This window comes from Cylas formicarius, unplaced genomic scaffold, assembly GCF_029955315.1.
Source record: "Cylas formicarius isolate icCylForm1 unplaced genomic scaffold, icCylForm1.1 PGA_scaffold_9__14_contigs__length_23061073, whole genome shotgun sequence".
NCBI classification, from domain to species: domain Eukaryota; kingdom Metazoa; phylum Arthropoda; class Insecta; order Coleoptera; family Brentidae; genus Cylas; species Cylas formicarius.
In genome coordinates, this window is record NW_026844365.1 from 22,129,948 (window position 1) to 22,135,947 (window position 6,000).

Consider the following 6,000-nt stretch of genomic DNA (forward strand, 5'->3'; position numbering starts at 1 on the left):
AAATGAAAACAATTTTATTTCGTATTCCTAATTTGTACCGGTACGAATTAGGATGTATAATAAAGTACGATTTACGCTCAAAGTCCTCTTCAAAATACACTAAACGCTTTTAGGTTATGAGAAAACGCTGCGCGCTAATTCTACCACCAAATGAATTGTAAAGAAATGCAATTTTTGAAAACCGTATGATTCACAATTTTATGTTTATAGAATTCTTAAAAAACGCTTACAAAAAACGCTAAAATTTTACAAGAAAACTGAAAAAAACTTACTTTTATCAGTAAAATTACATCTCGTACAGGAATCACTGCTTCGGAGCATCACAGCTGGTTAGCTTAGCACTAACTCAAGTAATCACCGACAGATGCCGCTGTATGTTTTATAAATTCTGAGTAATTTAGGTGGTACGATTTACGCGCAAGTACGATTTAGGCAAGTTTACCCTAACGGTGTTTTGACATACACTTGAGGATTAGCTTCGCTCCAAATGCGGCAGTTTTGTTTGTGCGAGAATAAATCACTTGACAGCTGTTAAATCGGTCGCCATCTTGAACAGTTATGCCAACTTAAAGTTCTATACATTGGAAAAAAACACCCATTACATATGTTTAGAAACATATCTGTGTTTGAATCATTAAATAATATAACCAAGAGAATTGTATCGAATTTTTGTCACTTTGAAACCTATGATGACCAATAATTTTGAAAGTATGATCTAAAAATAAATTAGGCAAATCACTTTTTAAGACGAAAGCTAAGTTGGATGAAAATATAAAATCGCGCAATATAGTAATTGATTTTATTTCTAGGAGATGAATAGATTTTCGTTGTGGAGGTACCCTAATAAATGCCAGATATATACTCGCCGCAGCACATTGTATTATAATTACTATGTCTATGTAAGTAGCTGACTTATAATTATTTAGGTGCTGGCGTCTTTATTAACACTAGGCACTAAACTAGTAATAGCTATAATTCAAATCGACTATATGAATAAGTAACTTCAAATTTAAGACTTAAACATTTTAAAAGAATTAAAGTTTTCACTTAAAGCTGAACGTGAATATATTTAATTACCAAAATTTCGGTTGGAGAGAGATCATGGTCACCCCGATCAGGAGTTTCGAATATTTTTCGACTGGCGATGTTTTTTTTTATAATCGACTATTATAAGAATTTAGTTTCTTATTGTTAACAAATTCATCAACAAGATTTTGGTTACCCATGCTTCCATGTAGAAATTAAACCTGTTTTCCCACTAATTTGTTATAGGTTTTTGAGGTATTTGGTTCAAAATTAAAGCGTTTTTGAATGCACATTTTCCTTTTTCTTCGCATTTCAATTCTAATACAGAAAGCCAATTTTCAATTTTGTTTACAAACTTTTTATTCCATTGTAATTTATTTGCATCTGCAATACTTACTCACTCATGGTCTTCAATTACTAATTAAAACTTTTGACGAAACAATGGAAAATGTAATCGTTACTAAGGCGAACCATAATACTTTATAGATCGGCAACGAAGCGTTTGTTGAGTCTTTCTTCCATGTTGAAAATGTTTCCCTGAAATCTTGACTACAATTTTGAAACACTCCTTATTGTTTTTTCAACATTTTAAACACTGTACTTATTTATATCTTTTGACTAGAAAGTTAATATCGCTACTTAAATATATGATGTAATGGATTCATTATTTCCTAATTGCAAATGCAAAAAAAGTTTCAAAGTAGATAGGTTTTAATATCCGAGTTAAATAAATAATTGGAAATGGTGTAATAACTACGTGGTATTTATAATTAGTCGAGTGTTTATTTTAATTGTTTTAGAATTGGAGTTAGGCTAGGAGAATACGATTTACGAAACACGGAGGACTGCGAAGAAGGATACTGCGCTCCAAAAGTGCAAGATTTCCGAGCGGAAAAGATAATGATTCATCCGAACTATAACAAAAGGACATACACAAATGATATAGCCTTGATAAGGCTAGACTATAATCCAAAATTTTAGTAATTGTAAGTAGTATCGAATAATTAGTATATAGCTCCGACCCTTTTCTTGTAATGAATTTATAATAGGCCAATAATAAAATGAAAACCAATTTTCACAAATACAGGGATTTTATCAGCGTTCCAGTTTTTTATCGTCAAAATTTAATTGCTTCGTGTGGTTTGCCTGTCCTAAAATAAATGTAAATAAGTGTAAGTCTTTGCATTTTTGCTGCAATTTGAGATGTTACGGCGGAATGCGGTTGGATTGCACGAGACGATCGTCAGGTATTCCTTCCTATTTCCTAACTAACGGCAATTTCTATTCTTGTTCCTTGCTTTCATTTATTTACAATTGTTGCTTTTTGGAGAGGTTATATTTCAATCCTCTGTCAACGCGAATGCACTCGGCCATTAGTACAGTTAAGCACTCGACCTTTGGCCCACGTTCGTCTTCAATTTCCTAAGACGTTACTGTGTAATCTCATTCATGTGTGTGTAATAATTGATTATTATTGGTAATAGCGGGTAGTAGTTAGGTAATATTTAGTCTCCTTGCGTTGATTAACTTCTGTCATTATTGGCCCATTGACCCTAGTGGTGTCGGAACCGAACATCGTATTGCCAGCACCATCGGTCTCTTTGGATTCTGTGGTGGAGCATTGCACGCGGCGGTTTAACCTCCGTTCGCTCCCGACAGAATCCCTTGTATTCGTCCTCAAAAGTTTGATAACGATTTCCACTGTGTGGACTTAGTGTTGTTAGTGTTCAGTGCATGTTTTAAAGTTATAATCGTCGTCGGCCCCGTCGTTTTTCCCCGTTCACGCCGGTATGGAGGCCGGATGGGCCCGGTTGGTCCGCTGTGGAAGCGGGGGGTGTCGGTTTTTTTTGGTATCGGTCAAATTTGTTTTTTTGCTAGTTGAGCAAATATTGGTTATATGTCTTCTTTGTACGTGTTGGTCAATGACCAAAAGCGAAGATCCTCGACGGAAGTCGGCAATGGGCGAATGATCCTAGCAGTCGAGCCCAACATTTTTTGTGAAGCGCATACTTGAACTTGAATCGGTCTCTTTTTGATTCTGTGGTGGAGCATTGCACGCGGCGGTTTAACCTCCGTTCGCTCCCGACAGAATCCCATGTATTCGTCCCAAAAAGTTTGATATCGGTTTTCACGGTGTGGATTTAGTGTTCTGAGTGTTCAGTGTACGTCTTAAAGTGATAATCGTCGTCGGCCCCGTCGTTTTTCTCCGTTCACGCCGGTATGGAGGCCGGATGGGCCCGGATAGTCCGCGGTGGTAGCGGGGGGAAGCCGATTTTTTTTGGTATCGGTCAGAATCGTTTTTTGCTAGCTGATCAAATTATTGGTTATTCTTCTTTGTACGTGGTGGTCAATTGACCAGAAGCGAAAATCCTCGACGGAAGTCGGCAATGGGCAAATGATCCTAGCAGTCGCGCCCAACATTTTTTGTGAAACGCATAATTGACTTGACTTGACTCGGTCTCTTTTTTTGGAACTTGGTGAAACTTCATCGTTCTTTTTTTTTTGGCCTTACGATTTCCGCCGGTGCAAGTGGTTGCAAGATTTCAATCCGAATAAGTTTGTGGCATCTCGTAGTTTTCGAGGATTAAACCGGATTGAAATCGTATAGAAGTTGCGGATCGTCGTCTTGTTGGTAGTATTTTGCTTGGACGTCCCCAACATTACAGCTTAGGCTGGATTAAAGCTAACCAACCTAGCACCTGGCACTCTTCACCGCCACCCACGATCATCAGGCGGTTTTTTGGTTCTGGTTTTTGGTTTTGATTTTGGATTTGGTGCCTCCTTACATCGTGGACGGCACGTGTTATGAATTCTGCAACCCAAGAATTCGTCAAGTCCTCAAGTTAGCTCGGTTCAGGACGTTGCAGTGCATATCTCCTCGTCCAAGAGTGATAAGCATTCGTGCCAATCCCACTGACTGGTGAACCCGTAGGCAGCATACAGGACAGCCATCTTAGAGCTTGCCCGACTCGTTCGTTGCTGGTAACTGGAGGATCACAGATAAGCCTCTATTTACGTTTTGGTTAATTTTATTCCTATTAAATACAAATTTCAATTTTTAAATATCAATATAAATTAAAGAGCTCAGTTAGGGTAAAGATAAAGTACATAATTATAGAAACATTTTGTTTGTAAGAGTTATTTGTAAACGATCGATCGTCACAAGCTTCCTGTGCTTAGTGTGTACTTGAGCCAATATATGGAGATTTAAACTGACGTGCCGGTTTATTTATTAATTATTTATTTGGTTTTTGGTTATTTGGGTTCGAACGTTGTTAACTTTGTGAGTTTGTTGGGTGGCTAGTGAACAAGGACACTAGCCACTATCACTAACTTATAGTATAGGTTGGGGTTTCGTCCTAGTTGGCGCCCCGGTCTCCAACCTTTGATTTATTTACTTTCTTTTTTTATACCCCGCCCATATTTTGAGAAACTGAGCTGCTTGGGCCCTATACTTACTGCTTCTAATCGGTAGCAAAGTGAGCAAAGTATAGTAGGATTGCTTCGGTCTCCCCTCCACCTTCAGTGGAAAAGAGACGTGGCACTAGTTTAGTATTACGTCTAGTAATGTGCAAATGATTTCAGCCAATATTAAACCGATATGTGCTACAGAAAAAGGTACAGTTACATGTTCTAGCAAAATTTTCTTTAAATTTCAAAATTACAAATATTCCTAATAGTTGCTAAATCAGTGTAACAGCTGTTGATCAACTCTTTCCATAGCGACAACAAGGGTAATTGAAAAAATCAAAACTCAAGACCTAAATTTTTTGCGAAAAAGTAGTATTTTTATTTAAGTTAACGAAAATTATTTAGCATTTTCATGGAAATGTTCGGGTGACTTTTTATTTAGGAAGGCTTTCCGTTACATAAAATTTCTGCAGTTTGAAACATCCAGTTTAAACTAATTTTAATTCTATCATTTTTTATTGTATTCCATATTTATTATATGTAGCGACATTGTGATGAGCGGAAATGATTTTAGGTTACAAAAGCCCAATACTTCTCAAAGTATCAGTACCCGTGTTGTCACTGCCTGTTTGTCATAAATTGTACCAACAGTTTGCTCCAATTACGGATCAGCAAATATGTGCCGGTGGATACAATGGTAGAGACTCATGTGGAGGAGACAGCGGTGGACCGATGAAGTATGTCGGACTTGTTGACGGCTCGCCTAGATACATACAGTACGGAATGGTATCATTTGGCCCGAGACAATGCGGTGCCGATGGGCAACCGGGTATTTACACCAGGGTTGGGAGTTATATCCAATGGATTTTGGATAACATGGAAGAATGATTGTCGTTTTCATATTAGTACGTTAACGAAATGTTAAAAAGAAATATTTTCACTTTGGATCCCAAATTCTCAAGATTTGTCAGACATTTTCGTAATGATTGAACTTCGTAAATGCGTGTTATGATTTCAAAAAGATAACTTCGTTAAAATGCCGCCTCCAAACTTCTTCTGTCAGCGGCCTGGTTGGTTGTTAAATGCTGCATTAATTTAATTCGAGACTTTGATTATCGTGCACCTGCATGTCGTTTTCAAAACTTTTTAATCATATTCTGAGCATAGGCAATACCTCTGCGCTATGCATTTCATTGGACACCTGCAGCAGCTTGAAAAGTTGTGAATCGAACCTAAATTTGAATTAACATTGCGAAACGCCTTATGGCGAGATGCGATAAAATTCCTGCGGAATCGAGAATGTGGTTTCGACCTTTAAATTTCTATATGTTGTTTTGCTACCGAGTCTAAGCCTAGACGATTATTGATGCGTAGAAATGGTGAGCCCTTTTTTTTTTAATTTCGTAGGGATTTCACAAGGAAATCCGTTTATTTGCAGCCCACGATTTGTTTACCGCTCCTGGAAGTTTCAACTTACATGAAAAGGTAATCCATCAACATCTAGTTCTTTCAACCATGTCGCAACCATAATTTAGAAAATGGAACAGTTGGACAGAGCGTTCC